The sequence below is a fragment of the Panulirus ornatus genome, chromosome 29 (assembly GCF_036320965.1).
Source record: "Panulirus ornatus isolate Po-2019 chromosome 29, ASM3632096v1, whole genome shotgun sequence".
Lineage (NCBI taxonomy): Eukaryota > Metazoa > Arthropoda > Malacostraca > Decapoda > Palinuridae > Panulirus > Panulirus ornatus.
Genome location: NC_092252.1, coordinates 19,688,318 through 19,715,344, shown reverse-complemented (window position 1 = coordinate 19,715,344; position 27,027 = coordinate 19,688,318). Strand labels below are relative to the sequence as shown.

Below are 27,027 nucleotides of genomic sequence, written 5' to 3'. Positions count from 1 at the left end.
ATGAAGGAGGCACCACCATTCATCCTTACTTGAAAGGGATGAAAAAGATTGAGAAAAACCATGTTAAATTAGGATGGCAGGTGTTGGATGTTTGGGAGGTGAAGGTATGTGAAGTAATAGGGTTATGGCAAATAGTTTGTTAAAAAGAGAAGAGGTCTTAAAAACCTTGCATCACAATGAGTGTGGTAGAGTGGGTAAAGTTGGATTGAAGTTGAATTGCATAAGAAAGGGGATGACAGTGTTGTTGATTGTTTATACAGAATTATTGATATATGTGTGGTTCAAGCTGGGGTGCCTGAAGGGTGGTAGAATGTCTTTATAGAGCTTTTGTATTAAGAGAAGGAAGTCAAAACATAATATACAAATTACAGAGATATAAGTTTGATGAGTGTGCGTGGTAATTTGCCAGGAAGAGTGGTGATTGAGTTAATGGTGTCATGCTTAGATTATCATATTAGAAATTGCATAAGAGATACATAGAGAAAGAAAGGGATTTGTATGTGGCATTTATGAAGTAGGAGAAAGCATATGATATCTCTGTTAGGGATGCTTTGTGGAAGTTGCAATGAGTGTATGGTGTGGGAGGAAAGCTACTTGAAGAAGTGATTTTCTGTCGAGAGTAAGGCTTGTGTGCAAGGAGGAACAGAGAAGGGTGTGTAGTTCTAGGTGGAGGTGATTATGCATGAAGGGTGGTAATGTCACCATGGCTGTTTAATATGTTAATGGAGGGGGCAGTAAGGATTATAGAAAGAGGGGATTCTGCAGTCTGTTGGGGGTGAGGGTGACTGGGAGGTGAGTCTCTTACTCTTTACAGATGACATGACTCTGGTGGCAGACTTGATGAAGAAATCGCAGAAACTAGTCTCTAAATATGGGAAAGTGCATAAATGATTGGCATTGAGAGTGATTATGAATAAGGGTAAAGTAAGGAGGTTTAGCAAGGGAGAGAGAGTTCATTTTGAGTGTGAGTTTGAATGGAGAGAAGATGAAGGAAGTTGGGTGTTTTAGATACCTAGGAGTGGATATGACAACGTATGGAACTATGGGAGCTGAAATGAACCAGTTGCATAGTGGAGTCTGTTAAAAGGGAGATCACTGCGTGTGAGGGCAAAGATTGTTATGATCAGTGGAATTATTGGCCTAGTATGTTTTCACACATGCCTCTTTTCCTCACTCACTCACTTTCACTACCCTCCTCCCACCCATCTCATTTCTTCTTTTCTGAGAACCTCTGCAAACCTTTTCCTTCATCTCTGCTAAGAAATGATCAGACATAGTACCAGTGGCCCTCAGCACAGTCACATCCAAGAGTCTTTCCTCTTGTGTGCCTGTCTATTTGCACATAATCTGGTAATGCATGCTTACCATCCACCCTACTCACCAAAATATACTTATGTATGTCCTCCCTTTTAATCCATGTATTCCTAATAAGTGGTCATTTTTCACCATTCAAATCTTCAAAATGGTCACCACTTTCATTTACATCATTGATTTCCCCATACCCACCAATGATTGTATATCCTCAACTGCTACATTATGCACTTTTGTATTCAAATCACTCATCACTGATATCCAATTTTTCACATCATAATTGCTGACACACTCAATCAGCTCCCCAAAACACTTGTCTCTCTTCATGCATCCTCTTGCTTCCAGGTGCTTAAGTACTAACAATCATACGCTTCCTGTAATCTGCTTTTATTTTTACTCACATCAGTTTAGGGTTCACTTCCTTACACTCACTGATTCTGGCAACTTCTTGCCCTCACACTATCCCCTGACTTAACCCCCCTAAGACATTACCAAACCATTCATCCCTTTTGTCCTTGAGCTTTATTTCACTCATAGTTGGAAAAGAATACTCATAAACACCTCTTATCCGTAATTCAAGAGAAGGAAATATTCAAAACACTGTGTTTTTGTCTATTTCTGTTGGCAACCTTCATTCATCCACAGAAAATTGAAAAACTAAAAGATATAAAAAATACTTTAAATTGCACACACACCAAGCTGCAGTGATTAGTGTCCTCACCACCCAGTGTTTAGTGGTACTTGAGATTGTGTACCATACCATCTCCCATGTGCACTGGTCTTGCCCAATTGTGTATTTTATGCACCCTTGGTTACTATTATGTGGACAAAGGCCCCCTTTCAAGCGTCATTAGCAATTGCTTGAGATCCATTTGAAGCTGTCTACATTTCCCATGAAGCAGAAGAGGAATGTTTTAAGCCTTGAGAGGAGGTTGGATTTGTGTAAGAGGTTGGCTGAGGGTGAGTCCAAGGCAGCACGTATGTAGGACTTCAACATCAGCATAACAACAATTTACAACATCACCCAGTAGCAGAAGATCAAGGCATTTAGTAGTATTTAATTGATTACATATTTTGATACTTCCTTGATGTAAAATATGTTTGAATAGGTAAAATATTACAGTTTTTGAATTATTTAATACATTTTGAAATATTCAAATAACAGATTTTATTTGTGATGTAGCTGATTATACAAATATTGCGGATAACAGAGAATCTACTGCATCACTTTTTTATTTATATATGTGCAGGATTTTACAGTAAAGTTTTTAAGTGTTGGTTTTATATATTGCCACCTATATTGTCTCTGATCTGTTAAGAAACTGCACATAAAATTTGGTTCAAGTAACTACCCTTGCCCTCACCCATTAAGTTTCTCTGCATAACACTGATAGCTTCGCAAGTTATCGTGTACTCACATTAGTGAATTATTTAGTTTCGGTAACAGTGCTGCCTCCCCTTAAATAAGCTCAGGATGGTCATTAGACTAAGTGGGAAACCCTAAGTGGTCCACGTGCAAGAGAAAGTTAAAAAACCCTAAAGTAGAACAAGTTTAGGAAAGATCTTTTTGCAACCCTTTGCATGACTTGGTGAGGCAGCATGTCTTGGCTAACAGAGTTTTTTGTGCACTGATTAAGATTTTTCACATACTTCTAGCATCCTAAATTGATGGTATATTACAGAAAAGACCCTCGTTTTGGGTGCCTCCAGCAACTCTGGTTATTCGGATGGATGCTTCCAGTAAGAATGCATTTCCCATTCTTTAGCTTTACATGTCTTTAGGCTCATGGTTTTGTCACTTCCCAGAGTGTCGTGTTCTCAGGTGCAGTTTTTATAGATCATTCTGCAGGAGTCCTCTACCTGATGCTTAAGGCTCTGGCAGTCCCTGCCTCTTTCAAGTCAATAATTGAATTCTTTGCCTATGTTCTGAGGCCCCTTCTCCAAGTTTCTTATCTCCAGGAGAGTTTCTGTGTCTGGGTAGATGTCTTATACAGATCAGACACTGTAAAGTTTTCTGTAAGAAGAGAGACGTTTTACAGTGGGTTTCTTCTTTTGAGTAGCACTTCAGTGGATCTCCGTGCCTGTGCATTACTTCTGCTTTATGTTTTTTCCCGTTTTAGAAGTAAGGACAGTTAAAACAGATCCCTGTCCATGGCTTAGAACTAGTACAGGTTGAGCATCCCAAATTCGAAAATCCAAAATCCAAAATGCTTCAAAATCCAAAACTTTTTGAGCAGCAACATGATGTTACAAGTGGAAACTTCCACACCTGCCCTCACTTGCCCATGCTGGACTCTTACATTCTGTTGGCACCAGTTTGTTACAAACCATCATCACCACCAGACCCACGTGCATTTTTTACTGTTTTTTGCTTATTCTCTGCTCTTTGTGAATAAGTGTAAGAAAATAATTGCTTATCAGTAACATATAAAATCAGAGTCAGAAATGAAGGTGATGCCAAACAACCACAGATTGCCCACATTGGTGGCTGAGGTTGTGACGCCTTAGCTTTCTGATGGTTCACTGTCACACAAACTTTATTTCATGCACAAAATTATAAAAGATATTGTATGCATTACCTTCAGGCTTTGTGTATAAGTTGTATATGATACATAAATGGATTTTGTGTTTAGATGTGGATCCCATCCCCAAGATATCTCATTATCCATTATTCATCATGACAAATATGGAACACAGGATGGTATGGAAACAAACTGGATAGAGCTAAGATATACCCCAACGTTTTGACATTTCAAGTCTTCTTCAGGAGATATTGGTTCCAGCATTCGGGAGGAACGTATTCCCCAGCAAGTGATGGACACCTAGTCGGATGCTTAGATGTGTCACTCTGATTGGATTGTTTGTCCTGCTGCCTCTACCCATTCAAAGCAAAATTCTCTGCCTGAAGTGACCAGCAGATGAACCCAAACCTTGTGTTAACGCTATTCTTAATCCCTTCCTCTTGGTAAGCTTTCACATTGTTGCTAAACGGTTGACACCAAGGCAACTAAAGGCGAGTGACAAACCATTTAGTGATAGGTTGAAAGCTTACCTAAAGGAAGGGATTAGGGGATAGGGGAGAAAGAATACTTCCCACGCATTCCCCGTGTGTTGTAGAAGGTGACTAAAGGGGACAGGAGCAGGAGGCTAGAAACCCTCCTGTCTTTGCATTTTTGTCTTTCTAAAAGGGGAAACAGAAGAAGGAGTCATGCGGGGAGTGCTCACCCTCCTTGAAGGCTCAGATTGGGATGTCTAAATGTGTGTGGATGTAACCAGGATGAGAAAAAAGGAGGGATAGGTAGTATGTTTGAGAAAAGGAACTTGGATATATTGGCTCTGAGTGACATGAAACTCAAGGGTAAAGGGGAAGATTGGTTTGGGAATGTTTTGGGAGTAAAGTCAGGGGTTGGTGAGAGGACAAGAGCAAAGGAAGGAGTATCACTACTCCTGAAACAGGAGTTGTGGGAGTATGTGATAGTGTAAAAAGGTAAACTGTAGATTGATATGGGTGAAACTGAAAGTGGTTGGAGAGAGATGGGTGATTATTGGTGCCTATGCACCTGGGCATGAGAAGAAAGATCATGAGAGAGGCAAGTGTTTTGGGAGCAGCTGAGTGAGTGTGTTAGTAGTTTTGATGCATGAGACTGGGTTAGTGATGGGTGATTTGAATGCAAAGGTGAGTAATGTGGCAGTTGAGGGAATAATTGGTGTACATGGGGTGTTCAGTGTTGTGAATGGAAATGGAGAAGAGCTTGTGGATTTGTGTGCTGAAAAAGGACTGGTGATTGGGAATACCTGGTTTAAAGAGAGATATACATAGGTATACGTATATAAGTAGGAGAGATGGCCAGGGAGTGTTATTGGATTACATGTTAATTGATAGGTGCACAAAAGAGAGACTTTTGGATGTTAATGTGCTGAGAGGTGCAACTGGAGGGATTGTCTGATCATTATCTTGTGGAGACGAAGGGGAAGATTTGTAGAGGTTTTCAGAAAAGAAGCGAGAATGTTAGGGTGAAAAGAGTGGTGCGAGTAAGTGAGCTTAGGAAGGAGACTTGTTTGAGGAAGTACCAGGAGAGACTGAGTGCAGAATGGAAAAAGGTGAGAGAAAATGACGTAAGGGGAGTGGGGGAGGAATGGGATGTATTTAAGGAAGCAGTGATGGCTTGCACAAAAGATGCTTGTGGCATGAGAAGCATGGGAGGTGGGCAGATTAGAAAGGGTAGTCAGTGCTGGGATGAAGAAGTGAAATTATTAGGGAAATAAAAGAGAGGCATTTGGATGATTTTACAGGGAAATAGTGGAAATGACTGGGAGATGTATAAAAGAAAGAGGCAGGAGGTCAAGAGAAAGGTGCAAGAGGTGAAAAGAGGGCAAATGAGAGTTGGGGTGAGAGATTATCAATAAATTTTTGGGAGATGTTTTGGAAGGAGGTAAATAAAGTTAAGACAAGAGAACAAATGGGAACATCGGTGAAGGGGGCCAATGGGGAGGTATTAACAAATAGTGGTGATGTAAGAAGGAGATGGAGTGACAATTTTGAAGGTTTGTTGAATGTGTGGCAGATATAGGGTGTTTAGGTCAAGGTGGTATGCAAAGTGAGAGGGTCATGAAGAATAATATAGTAAACAGAGAAGTAGTGAAAGCCTTGCGGAAGATGAAATCTGGCAAGGCGGCGGGTTTGGATGGTGTATACATATATATATATATATATATATATTTTTTTTTTTCTATTGTCGCTGTCTCCCGCGTTTGCGAGGTAGCGCAAGGAAACAGACGAAAGAAATGGCCCAACCCCCCCCCCATACACATGTATATACATACGTCCACACACGCAAATATACATACCTACACAGCTTTCCATGGTTTACCCCAGACGCTTCACATGCCTTGATTCAATCCACTGACAGCACGTCAACCCCGGTATACCACATCGCTCCAATTCACTCTATTCCTTGCCCTCCTTTCACCCTCCTGCATGTTCAGGCCCCGATCACACAAAATCTTTTTCACTCCATCTTTCCACCTCCAATTTGGTCTCCCTCTTCTCCTTGCTCCCTCCACCTCCGACACATATATCCTCTTGGTCAATCTTTCCTCACTCATCCTCTCCATGTGCCCAAACCACTTCAAAACACCCTCTTCTGCTCTCTCAACCACGCTCTTTTTATTTCCACACATCTCTCTTACCCTTACGTTACTCACTCGATCAAACCACCTCACACCACACATTGTCCTCAAACATCTCATTTCCAGCACATCCATCCTCCTGCGCACAACTCTATCCATAGCCCACGCCTCGCAACCATACAACATTGTTGGAACCACTATTCCTTCAAACATACCCATTTTTGCTTTCCGAGATAATGTTCTCGACTTCCACACATTCTTCAAGGCCCCCAGAATTTTCACCCCCTCCCCCACCCTATGATCCACTTCCGCTTCCATGGTTCCATCCGCTGCCAGATCCACTCCCAGATATCTAAAACACTTCACTTCCTCCAGTTTTTCTCCATTCAAACTCACCTCCCAATTGACTTGACCCTCAACCCTACTGTACCTAATAACCTTGCTCTTATTCACATTTACTCTTAACTTTCTTCTTCCACACACTTTACCAAACTCAGTCACCAGCTTCTGCAGTTTCTCACATGAATCAGCCACCAGCGCTGTATCATCAGCGAACAACAACTGACTCACTTCCCAAGCTCTCTCATCCCCAACAGACTTCATACTTGCCCCTCTTTCCAAAACTCTTGCATTTACCTCCCTAACAACCCCATCCATAAACAAATTAAACAACCATGGAGACATCACACACCCCTGCCGCAAACCTACATTCACTGAGAACCAATCACTTTCCTCTCTTCCTACATGTACACATGCCTTACATCCTCGATAAAAACTTTTCACTGCTTCTAACAACTTTCCTCCCACACCATATATTCTTAATACCTTCCACAGAGCATCTCTATCAACTCTATCATATGCCTTCTCCAGATCCATAAATGCTACATACAAATCCATTTGCTTTTCTAAGTATTTCTCACATACGTTCTTCAAAGCAAACACCTGATCCACACATCCTCTACCACTTCTGAAACCACACTGCTCTTCCCCAATCTGATGCTCTGTACATACCTTCACCCTCTCAATCAATACCCTCCCATATAATTTACCAGGAATACTCAACAAACTTATACCTCTGTAATTTGAGCACTCACTCTTATCCCCTTTGCCTTTGTACAATGGCACTATGCACGCATTCCGCCAATCCTCAGGCACCTCACCATGAGTCATACATACATTAAATAACCTTACCAACCAATCAACAATACAGTCACCCACTTTTTTAATAAATTCCACTGCAATACCATCCAAACCTGCTGCCTTGCCGGCTTTCATCTTCCGCAAAGCTTTCACTACCTCTTCTCTGTTTACCAAATCATTTTCCCTAACCCTCTCACTTTGCACACCACCTCAACCAAAACACCCTATATCTGCCACTCTATCATCAAACACATTCAACAAACCTTCAAAATACTCACTCCATCTCCTTCTCACATCACCACTACTTGTTATCACCTCCCCATTTGCGCCCTTCACTGAAGTTCCCATTTGCTCCCTTGTCTTACGCACTTTATTTATATATATATATATATTATCCCTGGCATATATATATATATATATATATATATATATATATATATATATATATATATATATATATATATATATTTATATATATATATACATATATATATTCTCCCCTCTCGTTTTTTTTTTTTTTAATTTTCCAAAACAAGGAACAGAGAAGGGGGCCAGGTGAGAATATTCCCTCAAAGGCCCAGTCCTCTGTTCTTAACGTTACCTCGCTATCGCTGGAAATGGCGAATAGTATGAAAAAAAAAAAATATATATATATATATATATATATATATATATATATATATATATATATATATATATATATATATATATTATCCCTGGCATATGATAGAGTTGATAGAGATGCTCTGTGGAAGGTATTAAGAATATATGGTGTGTGAGGCAAGTTGTTAGAAGCAGTGAAAAGTTTTTATCAAGGTGGTAAGGCATGTGTACGTGTAGGAAGAGAGGAAAGTGATTGGTTCTCAGTGAATGTAGGTTTGCGGCAGGGGTGTGTGATATCTCCATGGTTGTTTAATTTGTTTATGGATGGGGTTGTTAGGGAGGTGAATGCAAGAGTTTTGGAAAGAGGGGCAAGTATGAAGTCTGTTGGGGATGAGAGAGCTTGGGAAGTGAGTCAGTTGTTGTTCGCTGATGATACATCGCTGGTGGCTGATTCATGTGAGAAACTGCAGAAACTGGTGACTGAGTTTGGTAAAGTGTGTGAAAGAAGAAAGTTAAGAGTAAATGTGAATAAGAGCAAGGTTATTAGGTACAGTAGGGTTGAGGGTCAAGTCAATTGGGAGGTAAGTTTGAATGGAGAAAAACTGGAGGAAGTAAAGTGTTTTAGATATCTGGGAGTGGATCTGGCAGCGGATGGAACCATGGAAGCGGAAGTGGATCATAGGGTGGGGGAGGGGGTGAAAATCCTGGGAGCCTTGAAGAACGTGTGGAAGTTGAGAACATTATCTCGGAAAGCAAAAATGGATATGTTTGAAGGATTAGTGGTTCCAACAATTTTGTATGGTTGCGAGGCGTGGGCTATGGATAGAGTTGTGTGCAGGAGGGTGGATGTGCTGGAAATGAGATGTTTGAGGACAATGTGTGGTGTGAGGTGGTTTGATCGAGTAAGTAACGTAAGGGTAAGAGAGATGTGTGGAAATAAAAAGAGCGTGGTTGAGAGAGCAGAAGAGGGTGTTTTGAAATGGTTTGGGCACATGGAGAGAATGAGTGAGGAAAGATTGACCAAGAGGATATATGTGTCAGAGGTGGAGGGAACAAGGAGAAGTGGGAGACCAAATTGGAGGTGGAAAGATGGAGTGAAAAAGATTTTGTGTGATCAGGGCCTGAACATGCAGGAGGGTGAAAGGAGGGCAAGGAATAGAGTGAATTGGATCGATGTGGTATACCGGGGTTGACGTGCTGTCAGTGGATTGAATCAGGGCATGTGAAGTGTCTGGGGTAAACCATGGAAAGCTGTGTAGGTATGTATATTTGCGTGTGTGGACGTGTATGTATATACATGTGTATGGAGGTGGGATGGGCCATTTCTTTCATCTGTTTCCTTGCGCTACCTGGCAAACGCGGGAGACAGCGACAAAGCAAAAAAAAAAAAAAAAAAAATTATCCCTGGGGATAGGGGATTAAGAATACTTCCCACGTATTCCCTGCGTGTCGTAGAAGGCGACTAAAAGGGGAGGGAGCGGGGGGCTGGAAATCCTCCCCTCTTGTTTTTTTTTAATTTTCCAAAAGGAGGAACAGAGGGGGCCAGGTGAGGATATCCCACAAAGGCCCAGTCTTCTGTTCTTAACGCTACCTCGCTAACGCGGGAAATGGCGAATAGTTTAAAAGAAAAAGAAAAGATATATATATATATATATATATATATATATATATATATATATATATATATATATATATATATATATATATATATTTTTCATACTATTCGCCATTTCCCGCATTAGCGAGGTAGCATTAAGAACAGAGGACTGAGCCTTTGAGGGAATATCCTTACTTGGCCCCCTCCTCTGTTCCTTCATTAGGAAAACTAAAATTTTATTATACTTAACTGCCATCCCCTGTGTTAGTGAGGTAGTGCAAGGAAACAGACGAGGAATGGCCCAACCCACCCACATACACATGTATTTACATAAACGCACATGTACATGCATAGACATTTCAACATGCACATATACATATATACACATGTATGTATCCATACTTGCTGCTTTTATCCATTCCCGTCGCCACCCTGCCACACACAAAATAGAATCCCCCCCCCAGCAAGACAGCGCAAGGAATAGACAAAAATGGCCATATTTCACACTCAGTCTCAGGCGCTTATCATTTGTAATGCACCAAAACCATAGATCCCTTTCCACATCCAGGCCCCACAGAACCTTTCCATGGTTTACCCCAGACGCTTCACGTGCCCTGTGTCAGTCCATTGACAGCACATCAACCCCGCTATACCACATCATTCCAAATCACTCTATTTCTTGCACGCCTTTCACCCTCCTGTATGTTCAGGCCCCAATCATTCAAAATCTTTTTCACTCCATCCTTCCACCTCCAATTTGGCCTCCCGCTTCTCCTTGTTCCCTCTACCTTTAACACATATATCCTCTTTGTCAAGCTTTCCTCACTTATTCTCTCCATGTGACCAAACCATTTCAACACTCCCTCTTCTGCTCTATCAACCACACACTTTTTATTACCACACAACTCTCTTACCCTTTCGGTACTTAGTCGATCATACCACCTCACACCACATATTGTCTTCAAACATCTTATTTCCAACACATGTACCCTCCTCCACACAACCTTATCTGAAGCCCATGCCTCGCAACTATTTAACATGTTGGAACCACTATTCCTTCAAACATACCCATTTTTGCTCTCCGAGATAACTCTTCTCGCTTTCCACACATTCTTCAACGCTCCCAGAACCTTCGCCCCCTTCCCCATTGTGTGACTAACTTCAGCTTTCATGGTTCCATCCGTTGCTAAGTCCTCTCCCAGATATCTTAAACACTTCACTTCCTCCAGTTTCTCTCCATTCAAACTTACATCCCAATTAACTTTTCCTCAACCCTACTGAATCTAATAACCTTGCTCTTATTCACATTTACTCTCAGCTTTTTTCTTTCACACACTTTACCAAACTCAGTCACCAACTTTTGCAGTTTCTCACCCAAATCAGCCACCAGCACTGTATCATCAGCGAACAACAACTAACTCACTTCCCAAGTCCTCTCATCCACAACAGACTGCATACTTGCCCCTCTCTCCAAAACTTGCATTCACCTCCCTAACCACCCCATCCATATACAGATTAAACAACCATGGAGACATCATGCACCCCTACCACAAACTGACATTCTCTGGAAACCAATAACCTTCCTCTCTACCTACTCGTACACATTCCTTACATCCTTGGTAAAACCTTTTCCCTGCTTCTAGAAACTTACCTCCCACACCATATACTCTTAAAACCTTCCACAGAGCATCTCTATCAAGCCTATCATATGCATTCTCCTGATCCATAAATGCTACATACAAATCCAAATGTTTTTCTAAGTATTTCTCACATACATTCTTCAAAGCAAACACATGATCCACACATCCTCTACCACTTCTGAAACTCCACTGCTCTTCCCCAGTCTGATGCTCTTTATATGCCTTAACCCTCTCAATCAATACCCTCACATATAATTCCCCATGAATACTCAACAAACTTATGCCGCTGTAATTTGAGCACTCACCTTTATCCCCTTTGCCTTTGTTTAATGGCACCAAGCATGCATTCTGCCAATCCTCAGGCACTTCACCATGATCCATACATACATTGGATATCCTTACCAACCAGTCAACAACACAGTCACCCCCCTTTTTTTTTTTTTTTATAAATTCCACAGCAATACCATCCAAACCCGCCACCTTGCTGGCTTTCATCTTCCAAAAGGCTTTTACTACCTCTTCTCTGTTTACCAAACAATTCTCCTTGACCCTCTCACTTCACACACCACCCCAACTAAAACACCTTATGTCTGCCACTCTGTCATCACGCACATTCAACAAACCTTTAAAGTACTCACTCCATCTCTTTCTCACTTCATCACTACTTGTTATTACCTCCCCATTAGCCCTCTTCACCGATGTTCCCATTTGTTCTCTTGTCTTACACACTTTATTTACCTCCTTCCAAAACATCTTTTTATTCTCCCTAAAATTTGATGATACTCTGTCACCTCAACTCTCATATGCACTCTTTTTCTCCTCTTGCACCTTTCTCTTGACTCCTGCCTCTTTCTTTTATACATCTCCCAGTCATTTGCACTACTTCCCAGCAAAAATCATCCAAATGCCTCCCTCTTCTCTTTCACTTACAATCTTACTTCTTCATCCCACCACTCACTACCCTTTCTAATCTGCCCATCTCCCACCTTTCTCAAGCCACAAGCATCTTTTGCACAAGCCATCACTGCTTCCCTAAATACATCCCATTCCTCCCCCACTCCCCTTACATCGTTTGCTCTTACCTTTTGCAGTTCAGCACTCAATCTCTCCTGGTACTTCCTCGCACAAGTCTCCTTTCCAAGCTCACTTACTCTCACCACTGTCTTCTCCCTAACATTCTCTCTTCTTTTCTGAAATCCTCTAAAAATCTTCACCTTCGCCTCCACAAGATAATGATCAGATATCCCTCCAGCTGCCCCTCTCAGCACATTGACATCCAAAAGTCTCTCTTCCACTTGCCTATCAATTGATTAACACATAATCCAATGATGCCCTCTGGCCATCTATCCTACTTACATACGTATACTTTTGTTTATCTTTCTTTTTAAACCAGGTATTCCCAGTCACCAGTCCTTTTTCAGCACACAAATCCACAAGCTCTTCACCATTTCCATTTGCAACACTGAACAACCCATGTGCACTAATTATTCGCTCGACTGCCACATTACTCACCTTTGCATTGAAATCACCCATCACTATAACCCAGTCTCGTGCATCAAAGCTGCTAACACACTCACTCAGCTGCTCCCAAACACTTGCTTCTCAAACCTTCTGCAGGTGAAGGTTTGAAGGTTATCATATTTGCTCTTTCTCCTTTTCAGTACCATTTAGCCTGATATTCATTTGCCTCCCTTGAAGAATCTAATGTCTCAGTCAGAATAAGGTTCCCCCACCTGAGAGTCAGCTTCCTCTCTGTGGTTGGAGGATTTCATGGATTTTTCATAGGAGACATGTTCTTCTCCTTTATTCTGTCCATAAATGAAAGAAAAGGTGTCCTTTTCTTTTGGTGAAAATAGCAAGGATATATCCTTATCCATCAAAATTATTCTGGAAGGATTGATAAAAAATATCCTACTCTGGATTCCTCACATGATTGAAGATAACTGTAGTCGTTTGATTGTTGTCACAGCACACAAAGAGTATTGGATCATTTTTTGATGAAAGAATAACTGGAGGTTGCCTTTGGTTCCAGGAGAGGCACCTAAATTTATTCAACTCCCTGTGCGCTCTCTGGTATACCCTCCAACTTAGTTGAAAAACCATCAAATTTTTTTATGTTATCTGTCTAAACAGTCAGGCAAATCCTTGCTCAGTTAATTACAGGAAAGCTAACCCAGTGTATTTGCAGCAGGTAGGGTATGGGGTTATCTTGTGGAACATCAGTCCTACTGGTCACATTAGAGAAAATTATTTTATTATAAGTTTGAGATGGCACAGGTAGCTAAATGCCCTAATTAAAGCCATCTCATTGATCCTATGTATAGCCTAAACCAGGTGCCCACTTTATCGACCAACCCCTAGGGAATGTTGAATAGCTGGATTGAATGTGGACTGACTGCTGCAACCAGGATTCGTACATGTGTGCTTGACCCGGGGCAACCTGTGAATGCATCTGAATCAGCAACATTAATCTCTACACCATGGAGGTCCATATGAGACTCAAGATATCTTTTTATTTCTAAAGGATTTGTACTGAAACTTCAAACCGTGGATGGAAGAGAAGCCTAGCTTACCCATCATGGAAATGATGTGAAAGTAACCTCTGCTGCCCTTGGCATGGAAATGGGACTTGAACATCATGATGGTGGAATTCCTTTGGATACCAATACAGCTGAAGAATTGGAGCCTGGTTGCAAGTAAAATAATAATTTTGGGAGAAATTTCAAGATTATTGTAAGAATATGTTCAAGTTGAAAGATGACTCACTCTGAAGTTTTCAATAACTTAAACTATGGTAGTATCACATTCTGTAATAAAAGATTAGTTGTGGAATGTAATGATATTTATTCATTTATTTTACTTTGTCTCTGTCTCCTGCGTTAGCGAGGTAGCGCAAGGAAACAGACGAAAGAATGGCCCAACCCACCCACATACACATGTATATACATACACGTCCACACACGCAAATATACATACCTATACATCTCAACGTATACATATATATACTCACACAGACATATACATATATGCTCATGTACATAATTCATACTGTCCGCCTTTATTCATTCCCACTGCCACCCCATCACACATGGAATAACAACCCCCTCCCCCTGCATGTGCGTGAGGTAGCACTAGGAAAAGACAACAAATGACACATTCGTTTACACTCAGTCTCTAGCTGTCATGTATAATGCACCAAAACCACAGCTCCCTTTCCACATCCAGGCCCCACAGAACTTTTCATGGTTTACCCCAGACGCTTCACATGCCCTGGTTCAATCCCTTGACAGCATGACAACCCCGGTATACCACATCATTCCAATTCACTCTGTTCTTTGCACGCCTTTCACCCTCCTGCATATTCAGGCCCCCATCACTCAAAATCTATTTCACTCCATCTTTCCACCTCCAATTTGGTCTCCCACTTCTCCTCGTTCCCTCCACCTTTGACACATATATCCTCTTGGTCAATCTTTCCTCACTCATTCTCTCCATGTGACCAAACCATTTCAAAACACCCTCTTCTGCTCTCTCGACCACACTCTTTTTATTACCATACAACTCTCTTACCCTTTTATTACGTACTCGAACAAACCACCTCACACCACATATTGTCCTCAAACATCTCATTTCCAGCACATCCACCCTCCTCCACTTAACTCTATCTATGGCCCATGCCTCTCAACCATATAACATTGTTGGAACCACTATTCCTTCAAACATACCCATTTTTGCTTTCTGAGATAATGTTCTCGACTTCCACACATTCTTCAACGCTCCCAGAACTTTCGCCCCCTCCCCCACCCTATGATTCACTTCCGCTTCCATGGTTCCATCCGCTGCCAGATCCACTTCCAAATATCTAAAACACTTCTCTTCCTCCAGTTTTTCTCCAGTCAGACTTACCTCCCCGTTGATTTGTCCCCCAACCCTACTGTACCTTATAACCTTGCTCTTATTCACATTTACTCTCAGCTCTCTTCTCTCACTTACTTTACCAAACTCAGTCACCAGCTTTTGCAGTTTCTTACACAGATCAACCACCAGCACTATCATCAGTGAACAACAACTGACTTACTTCCCAAGCTCTCTCATCCACAACAGACTGCATACTTGCCCCTCTATCCAAAACTCTTGCATTCACCTCGCTAACAACCCCATCCATAAACAAATTAAGCAATCATGGAGACATCACACACCCCTGCTGCAAACCAACATTCACTGAGAACCAATCACTTTCCTCTATTCCCACACATACACATGCCTTACATCCTCGATAAAAACTTTTCACTGCTTCTAAAAACTTGCCTTCCACACCATATATTCTTAATACCTTCCACAGAGCATCTCTATCATCTTTATCATATGCCTTCTCCAGATCCATAAATGCTACATACAAATCCATTTGCTTTTCTAAGTATTTCTCACGTACATTCTTCAAAGCAAACACCTGATCCACACATCCTCTACCACTTCTGAAACCACTTTGCTCTTCCCCCAATCTGATGCTCTGTACATGCTTTCACCCTCTCAATCAATACCCTCCCATATAATTTCCCAGGAATACTCAACAAACTTATACCTCTGTAACATGAGCACTCACTCTTATCCCCTTTGCCTTTGTACAATGGCACTATGCAAGCATTCCGCCAATCCTCAGGCACCTCACCATGAGTCATACATACACTAAATAACCTTACCAATCAGTCAACAATACAGTCACCCCCTCTTTTAATAAATTCCACTACAGTACCATCCAAAGCCACTGCCTTGCTGGCTTTCATCTTCTGCAAAGCTTTTACTACCTCTTCTCTGTTTACCAAATCATTCTCCCTAACCCTCTCACTTTGCACACCACCTCGACCAAAACACCTTATATCTGCCACTCTATCATCAAATACATTCAACAAACCTTCAAAATACTCACCATCTCCTTCTCACATCACCACTACTTGTTATCACCTGCCCATTAGCCCCCTTCACTGATGTTTCCGTTTGTTCCCTTGTCTTACGCACTTTATTTACCTCCTTCCAAGACATCTTTTTATTCTCCCTAAAATTTAATGATACCCTCTCACCCCAATTCTCATTTGCCCTCTTTTTCACCTCTTGCACCTTTCTCTTGACCTCCTGCCTCTTTCTTTTTTACATCTCCCAGTCATTTGCATTATTTCCCTGCAAAAATCGTCCAAATGCGTCTCTCTTCTATTTCACTAATAATCTTACTTCTTCATCCCACCACTCACTACCCTATCTAATCTGCCCACCTCCCATGCTTCTCATGCCACAGGCATCTTTTGCGCAAGCCATCACTGCTTCCCTAAATACATCCCATTCCTCCCCCCTCCCCTTACGTCCTTTGTTCTCACCTTTTTCCATTCTGTACTCAGTCTCTCCTGATACTTCCTCACACAAGTCTCCTTCCCAAGCTCACTTACTCTCACCACTCTCTTCACCCCAACATTCTCTCTTCTTTTCTGAAAATCTCTACAAATACTAACCTTCGCCTCCACAAGATAATGATTAGACATCCCTCCAGTTGCACCTCTCAGCACATTAACATCCAAAAGTCTCTCTTTCGGACGCCTATCAATTAACATGTAATCCAATAACGCTCTCTGGCCATCTCTCCTACTTACATACGTATACTTATGTATATCTCTCTTTTTAAACCAGATATTTCCAATCACCAGTCCTTTTTCAGCACATAAATCTACAAGCTCTTCACCATTTCCATTTACAACACTGAACACCCCATGTACACCAATTCTTCCCTCAACTGCCACATTACTCACCTTTGCATTCAAATCACCCATCACTATAACCCAGTCTCGTGCATCAAAACTACTAACACACTCACTCAGCTGCTCCCAAAACACTTGCCTCTCATGATCTTTCTTCTCATGCCCAGGTGCATATGCACCAATAATCACCCATCTCTCTTCATCCACTTTCAGTTTTACCCATATCAATCTAGAGTTTACTGTCTTACACTCTATCACATACTCCCACCACTCCTGTTTCAGTAGTGCTACTCCTTCCCTTGCTCTTGTCCTCTCACTAACCCCTGACTTTACTCCCAAGACATTCCCAAACCACTCTTCCCCTTTACCCTTGAGCATCATTTCACTCAGAGCCAAAACATCCAGGTTCCTTTTCTCAAACATACTACCTACCTCTCCTTTTTTCTCATCTTGGTTACATCCACACACATTTAGACACCCCAATCTGAGCCTTCGAGGAGGATGAGCACTCTCCGCGTGGCTCCTTCTTTAGTTTTCCCTTTTAGAAAGTTTAAATACAAGGAGGGAAGGGTTTCCAGCCCCCCACTCCCGTCCCCTTTAGTTGCCTTCTACAACACGTGAGGAATGCGTGGGAAGTATTCTTTCTCCCCTATCCCCAGGGATGATAAATTTGATGAATTTAGACTAAAATGATTAGAAATTTTTGTGGGCATATCAGAAAATTTTGAGAAAAAGAAAAAGTAATAGAAAGAGAATCACAAGAATGCAATATGCCTAGATATATTACTTTCAAAATGGTACCAGGATATCAAGAAAGTAAACTTTAGAAACCGATTGAAGAGAAATGAAAAAGTAATATCAAACAAATGAGTTAGGAGACTTATGATTAAAGCTTAAACCAACATCTAAGCAAAAGAATTATTCCTGTGTGCTAGTCAAAGTTTATTGCCCTGGCAGTCAAAGTGAATTATTTCCCATTGGTTGCTATGAAATGAAAAAGAGGAAAGCCTGAAAGATATAAATCCATATATTATCAGTGTAAAAAGAATAACTAAGAAAAGAGGGAATAAAGAACCATGATTATAACATTTGACAGCTATACCTTCCATCTTCAGATTAATGGTGGTGTCAATTATGTGGACATACAAAGGACAAATATGAGAGTAATATCATGGTAACTGTATGGTTTGAGGGGAATCCTTTGAGACATTTCGCATATGTACAGAATTATTCTTTGTAACTGTGTAGGTAAACAAATCCAGTGAAAAAAATTCATCAACTTTAGAAGAAACAAATTCTAACTTCTGTATACACCCCAAAAAATGGGAGTTGCAGAAGCAAGAATAGATATAAACAGAATCTTCCTGAAGAGATCTTTGCAGATGCATCAAAGGCCTTTGCGTCGTATGGAAGATTACCAGCTTAACAGTCACAAGTTTTCACTCTAAATAAAGGAAATGGACTTAATAACATTTCTCTTCCTCCTTCTCCTCACAGTGGAAGCAAATCAAGTGTTACTCTTGATGCCCTTTCAGGGGCATCATTTGGATGCCTCATCTGTTCTTTAGTTGTTCCTTCCAGGCTTCCCAGGAATATCCTTTGGGTGTTCATTCCTTCTGAGGAATTTCCTTTGGACATACACCTAAAGGGATGCTCATCAGGTGCTTCTAAGAGCCAGAAGTGAGCAAAATAGAAAACATTCCGACTCCAGACTAGTTGATTCTGAGTTTGGTAGTGAGAATGAGTCTTTAGATTATGCCATGGGGTATGCATTGCAGTCATCTGTTGTATTGCGAAGGCATGATCGTAAACTCATAGAGTCAACAGACAAACACAATATTTTAAACTGCATAGAGTAAGGAGCTCCTAATATTTCAGAAACCTGCCAAATTTCATTTTCCTGCTAGCAATCAAGTTATGAATTTTTTTCTTAATTATTTTTCTTAAATTTATTGCCGTACATATTATGGAAAAATATAGTAATCATTGTCTACAAAACTGAATATGGCAGAGCCTACTAAATTGAAGCTTTTTAGCTGACATTAAATGCATTATCAACAATTAAGTGTTCAGTACAGACAATATGCATTTTCAGTATATATATATATATATATATATATATATATATATATATATATATATATATATATATATATATATATATATATATATATATATATTTTCTTTCTTCTTTCAAACTATTCGCCATTTCCCACATTAGCGAGGTAGCGTTAAGAACAGAGGACTGGGCCTTTGAGGGAATACCCTCACCTGGCCCAATTCTCTGTTCCTTCTTTTGGAAAAAAAAAAAAAACTTGAAGATATGATATACATCAATTTTATGATGCTTATAAGCTAAGAAGACTTCAAGGTGAACATATGATTATTTTCTTTTTAGATGTAGACTGGTTGCTTATAGTGCTTTGAATTTTTGTATTGTCTGTTAGAGAATTCCACACTTAGGACCAGTAGACAAACAGTGTTTTGGGAGAGTTGTTTGAGCTTGTGGACATATTAGATTAATATTGTTCCCCCAAGTTTTATGGACATGCTGTACAAGCTTAATGATCATACTGTGTGCATGACCAGTGATATTTTGTAGAACAAATTAAATAAGAAAGTATGTATGAACAAAATTAGGTTTGGTAGTTTCAGTGATGTAAAAATATTATCCATGGAGTGTTAACATTTACCCATAAATGATAACCATCAGATTTTTTCTTGGGCTACAAATATACTGTTATCAATGTGAGGGCCAGATACAACCCTGAATATACAAACAGTATTTAATATTAGGATAAGGTGTAATAAATGCTGACCATCACTTCTATGGTAAGTTGATGTTTGACCAAGTTTAATAAACCACACATTTTTTACAAGTTTAACAAACAGCATAAATGCAAGTTTTCAGCATAAATTGTTGTCAATATACATGCCAAGAAATTTTGTGTAATCTACACATTGTACTATTTCACCATTCAAAAGTAGAGGAGGCATGATATTTGTTACAAAGCAGGTTGGAAATAGAATATTATTAGTTTTGTTTCAATTTACCTTTAGTCTGGTTGCTTTCAACCATTTAACAGTAAGATATCTAAGCTTGAATGTGTCGAGTTGATATCCCTATTAACTAATAAAAGATTAGTGTCCTTTGCAAAAAGTACAAATTTGAATTGGAAACTAACACATGAAATATCACTGATATAAACCAAAAATGAAATTGGGCTCAACATAGATCCTTACAGATATTTTTTTGAACTAGAATATTTAGTATCACAAAGTACAATTTTCTTCCTATATTACTTATATAGCTATAAAACAAGTTAAGTGGTTCACCTTTAAGTCTAGTAATTTTCAGTTTATCAAATACCATATTATGATTTAGGGAATCATAAGCTTTGGATATATCTATGAAAATTTTTGCAGTGTTTAGATTTTTCTTCTGTGTATAAACCTTACCAATGCAGTGCAATAAAGTAGAATCTTTGGGTCAATTTTAATGAAATCCAAACTGACAATTAGATAGTAAATTGATTGTTCAAGAAAAGTAATGAGATGAACTGAAATTGCTTTTTGACATATTTTACTAAATGTTAGTAATGGTGAAATTGGTCAGCAATTGTTATATCATCTTTGTTGCCAGACTTATGCAAGAGAATACCTTAAGCTATTTTCAATTTATCTGGAAAACCTCCATAGTGAAATGTGAAATTGATTATGTGTCTAATTGAAATTGAAATGATTTTAGAGGTGTGCTTCAGCAACTTTGGTTGGATATCACCATACCCATGAATGATGGATTTTAGTGCTTTCAAATATTTTCAGTTTCTATGTAATATACTGGGGAAAGATACAGCAAAAAATCAGGGGGCTGGATATATATTGCATATGTGCTTTGTCTTCACCTGTATTATGAGATAATTTTGTCTCAGCCTTTAGAAAATGATCATTAAACGCATTCATTGTGTTGGTACAAAGTTGTTATAAGTAGATAGTCCGTTTGATTATTGTGCTGCTTGTTTTTGCCAAGTAAGAGAGTTGATGGACTTCCACTGGTGTTTTGTGTTACCTTGATTCTCTATTAGTTGATCTTTAAAGTGCTTATTTTTTATTGCTCTTGGTAGGGACGTTAATTTATTCCTGTAATACCTCTATACTTCACTGTGTGGTAATGGCCCCTTCTCTGCCAATTTTTGTTGTTGATATTTTTCTCATACTGTTTTTCAGAGAGAGACATGAGAGCTTAACCCTTCAGTGTGACTGTATATTTTTTAAGTCCTACCCTCCACCTAGTAATAAGGCTAAAGAAGGAGCTGGCATTATTCTGAAATCAGAGGCACATCATACTGTAGTACCCGTGAGGACTTCATTGTATGACTCGGCATCAAGAGTAAATTTTAAATAAGAAATTACCGTCTGATCCTTTTATCTCCTTCCAAAAGAACCAATTTGCCTTCTAGAAGAACCAGTGCAAACTGATATTGAAGATTTTAATTAAAGAGTGAACTACTGAGCACATTTCCTCTGCTTCATAAACTTAGTTTACACAGTTCTTTATGGGACAGAGAAACGATAAAAGGGATACTAGAAGGAAATTAAGTAAGGCTTTTTTATCAAACATTGATATTAGTGTTTTTTAATGATGTTAGCCCTTTATACCTTAGTGTGCACTTTGGAAAACTTTGGTATTAACCACTCAGTTTATTCCTGCAGTGTTTTCATAGATTTTAATTGATCACTTGTTCAGTACCTAAATAGTAATCACTTTTTAGTCTGGCTGAATAGAGCAATAAATCCTACACCAAACAGCCCTTATAGATGGAAATTTTAGAGGGGTGATTGGGATGAATATAAAAGTAGAGCTTTAACCACAAGAAGAATTCATGAATTTCCTGGTTTTGAAGAAGTGTGTGGATATTATGTAAACATTATTCTAGATGCAGCTAAGATTAGCTTCCCTAGAATCAAGAACAAATAGTCACAACCACCGGTTCTATGGTGAAACCAATCTTGTGGTAAGCATCACAAAATTGTGCCATCTGCCCAAAGAAGGGTAAGGGATGAAAATCATTTGATCAGTATATTAATTTATCGGTGATGCTGTTTCTTGTGGGGCAGGATGTCACTAGGAATGGATAAAGGTGTACAAGTATGAATATTTTTTTTTTTTTTGTCGCTGTCTCCCGCGTTTGCGAGGTAGCGCAAGGAAACAGACGAAAGAAATGGCCCAACCCACCCCCATACACATGTATATACATACATCCACACACACAAATATACATACCTACACAGCTTTCCATGGTTTACCCCAGACGCTTCACATGCCCTAATTCAATCCACTGACAGCACGTCAACCACGGTATACCACATCGATCCAATTCACTCTCTTCCTTGCCCTCCTTTCACCCTCCTGCATGTTCAGGCCCCGATCACACAAAATCTTTTTCACTCCATCTTTCCCCCTCCAATTTGGTCTCCCACTTCTCCGCGTTCCCTCCACCTCCGACACATATATCCTCTTGGTCAATCTTTCCTCACTCATTCTTTCCATGTGCCCAAACCATTTCAAAACACCCTCTTCTGCTCTTTCAACCACGCTCTTTTTATTTCCACACATCTCTCTTACCCTTACGTTACTTACTCGATCAAACCACCTCACACCACACATTGTCCTCAAACATCTCATTCTCAGCACATCCATCCTCCTGCACACAACTCTATCCATAGCCCATGCCTCGCAACCATACAACATTGTTGGAACCATTATTCCTTCAAACATACCCATTTTTGCTTTTTGAGATAATGTTCTCGACTTCCACACATTCTTCAAGGCTCCCAGGATTTTCGCCCCCTCCCCCACCCTATGATCCACTTCCGCTTCCATGGTTCCATCCGCTGCCAGATCCACTCCCAGATATCTAAAACACTTTACTTCCTCCAGTTTTTCTCCATTCAAACTTACCTCCCAATTGACTTGACCCTCAACCCTACTGTACCTAATAACCTTGCTCTTATTCACATTTACTCTTAACTTTCTTCTTTCGCACACTTTACCAAACTCAGTCACCAGCTTCTGCAGTTTCTCACATAAATCAGCCACCAGCGCTGTATCATCAGCGAACAACAACTGACTCACTTCCCAAGCTCTCTCATCCCCAACAGACTTCATACTTGCCCCTCTTTCCAAAACTCTTGCATTTACCTCCCTAACAAATGAATATATACATGTATAATTTTCCAAAAGAAGGAACAGAGAAGGGGGCTAAGTGAGGATATTCCCTCAAAGGCTCAGTCCTCTGTTCTTAACGCTGCCTCGCTAATGCGGGAAATGGTGAATAGTATGAAAAGATATATATGTGTGTGTGTATGTATATGTACATGTATGCATGTATATGTATATATATATGTGTATGAGAGTGGATGGGTCTTTCTTCATCTGCTTCCTGGCGCTAACTCAGGAAATAGGGATCAAGTATGATAATGAAAACAATTAATTTACCAAAGAGTATGTATAAGAAAATAAAGCAAGGAAGCCAAGAGGATATCAGCTCCTATACCAAATCTGAAAAAGTTTGGAAAAGAATAAAGAAATGAGTTGGAAAGTATTCTCCCACTCCATAGCTTTGTCTTGATAAGCAAAGGGTTAAAGTAGATGACCCTTCTTTAGTAGTTGATATTCTTGCTAAAGTTTAAAGTGATTGACCCTTCTGTGGTAGCTAATATTCTTGTTAAAGTTTAATTTGAATGACTTCTGTGGTAGCTAATGTTCTTGCTAAAGTTTAATGTAAACGACCCTTCTGTGGTAGCTAATATTATTGCTAAAGTTTATAGTAAATGACCCTTCTGTTCTTGCTAATGTTTCTCTTTCTTGTCTAGTTTCATCAGATGTAATAGGGAGTTTCAGGAAATAAGGCTTATCAGACACTAACCAACTACCCCTAGGGAGGATGAAATGCATTATGATATGTTAAAGTAGCTTCCTGAACCCTCCAAAGAATTTTTGTTAGAGTAGTCTAACCTAATACGTATACTTAGTGTAATCCCATGTACTTGGAAGATACCCCATATTCTTACTATTCTTACCCTAAGTAAAGATTGTGCCATTGTTACAGGCTGTAGACCTACATATTGTACCGACTGGTTGTCTTTGCAAACTTATGGAAATATTATTGATATTTGATTAGGCTGGTATCTTGAAGAAACAATTTTTTTCCAATTCCAATTTGATTTTATAAAATTCTAGTGTACCAGAGACCCTCCAATATGAATTTCAAGTGGCATTCTGAATAGCCTTGTGAATCATCTTCTTACAGTAAGTGTTCTTTGATTTAGAGAAAGGTTGTGATGATGTTTGGAGATTTGCCATCATAATCAGCCATCAAAGCAAACTGTTTAAATCTTTGGTGCCAGCTCCCTTCGGGAACTCCCATCAAGGGTTGGCCACAGCAAAAGAGTCTCCATGTCACAGGAAGTCTTCCACTCACACCAACCCCTTTAATTTTACTATCATACATTCTCCTTGTAAACTTGCAGGCTTGCATTCTTTCCACATGCATACACCACCTCAAAGTATTTCATTTCACCCAATCTACCTTTCCAAGTTCACTCCCTTTGTATTCCCTGCCATACCACATTGCTTATACACCTTTTTATTTCTTTCTTCATTCCATCTAGTCACACCACATGCTCTTCTCAAATAGCTCATTTTCACAGTCTGGATTTTTGACCTCTGTGACTTATTCCACGTCCATGTTCAGCTGCATAGGTCAGGGGGTTGGGAGGACAATGCTGTCTCTTAATCCTCTCTTCACTTCCATACTTATACCTCTAAACTTCATTATTCTGTTAAGGGATCCAATGACTCTTCTACCTTGTACTGCTCTCTCCCTTATCTTTCATTTCATATCACCACACTTACCCAAGACAGCTCCTAGATACTTAAATTCTCTCACTTCTTCCAGTCTTTTTCCCCCCATATCCACAACATAATTTAATATACTTTCATCTTTCACTCTATATGGTTTTACAAAATTATACTTTCACAGTGTTTCCTTTCAAACACCATTACTTTACTTTTTGCATTTACCTTCAATCACCTACACTTACACACATCAATAAACACTCAACCTTCTGCAACTCCTTTTAACTCTCAGCAAACAACACAGTATCACCCACAAACAGGCTTGCCACTAGCCACCATATCTCATAGCCACACTCCATCTCTGCACCCCTTTTCCCTAGTTTTGCATTCATCTCTTATCACTCCATTCATATATATGTATCAAAAAGGCATGGTGACATCACACAGCCCTGCCTCACACCTACATGTATCCCAAAATTTTTGCTCAGCGACTCCATCCACTCTTACACGTGCATTTGCTCCTCAATAGAAGGCTTTCACACCATCCAACAGTTGTCCTCCTTTACCATATATCCTTAATGCATCCTACAAAGCATTCCACTCGACTATGTCATATGCTTTCTCCATTCAACTTCTTACTATTAACATTTACTCAAGATATTTTGAAAACCAGAAAATCAAATGTGAAGGTCAGTTGTAAGTACTCAAGAGAATTCCCGCAAAAAGCAAGGTTTACTGCAGGGTAGCATAATGCGTTACCTTTGCTGTTGATTTAGCTATCATTTGTTTATCATCATGTTCTGAAGTTTCTGTAAGACATATGCAAGCTACTGTTGATAACATATTTAGTTGGGTACTTAACTAGTTGTAATTTTTCTGGCCAATTTACAAGATCAACAACCAAAAGATTAGCAGTTCCACATGTATTGTTGAAAGGTGTTCTCATTCCATATGAAGAATAGACAAAATCTTGGGACATAATATTTGCTAGATTAACAGAGGTCTCTGATATTTAAAACCTTTCAAGTAAAGTGAGAAAGTTGATGAATTTTTGAAGATAGTGTCTCTACTCCTAAGTGGCAGATAGGAAGACCATGCTGAGGTTCTTTGATTCATTATCTAGACTGAAGGTGGTCATGATTGCCAGATATTTTTGTCGGTCACTCTTAGCATATGGAAAAGGTCAGTGTCCATTATCATGAAACTGAAAAATGCACAAGAATGTTCAGTCCCTCTCAAGTTGAAAGTCTGTGTAAAAATTATAGTGAGCTCACTTTGATTTTAAGATGCAAAAAACTTGGCTTAAGTTTTCTTTAGGGTTAAACAAATGCCATATAACATGCATATGAGTATGTTTTTGTTGCTGAGAGGACTCAGGTATTTGATCTACATCCAGATTCTCAAAGCTGTTTGATATAAAAATGTAAAATGCCATAAGTGAGTGTAGTTTGGACGTAAAGCAATTAAAGGAGAAGGTTGTGCTTGGTTTCCCTTGGGAAGGTTTCAGAAAAACTTTGCAAGGAATGGATGAAAGTAATTAAAAGCAATATTCCTCTTGAAATAACAAAATGTAGATTCCTTCAGCATGTTAATGTTCATACAAACAAATCATAGATATTTACCTACAGTTTAACCCTAAAGAGTGAATGTTGGGGTGAAGAGGGTGGTGAGAGTAAGTGAGCTTGGGAAGGAGACTTGTGTGAGGAAGTACCAGGAGAGACTGAGTACAGAATGGAAAAAGGTGAGAACAATGGAAGTAAGGGGAGTGGGGGAGGAATGGGATGTATTTAGGGAATCAGTGATGGATTGCACAAAAGATGCTTGTGGCATGAGAAGAGTGGGAGATGGGTTGATTAGAAAGGGTAGTGAGTGGTGGGATGAAGAAGTAAGAGTATTAGTGAACGAGAAGAGAGAGGCATTTGGACGATTTTTGCAGGGAAAAAATGCAATTGAGTGGGAGATGTATAAAAGAAAGAGACAGGAGGTCAAGAGAAAGGTGCA

The 27,027-nt window shown here is 39.7% G+C and overlaps 1 protein-coding gene across 1 annotated transcript in view; it reads left to right on the top strand.

Annotated features, from left to right (window-relative positions):
* LOC139758177 (uncharacterized) overlaps positions 1–22,849 on the top strand; it is a 109,472-nt gene extending 86,623 nt beyond the window's left edge. The window contains exon 4 of the transcript XR_011714776.1: positions 21,393–22,849. The gene's annotated coding sequence lies outside the window, so the exon portion shown is untranslated. The remainder of the gene's footprint in view (positions 1–21,392) is intronic.
* Positions 22,850–27,027: the final 4,178 nt, after the last annotated feature.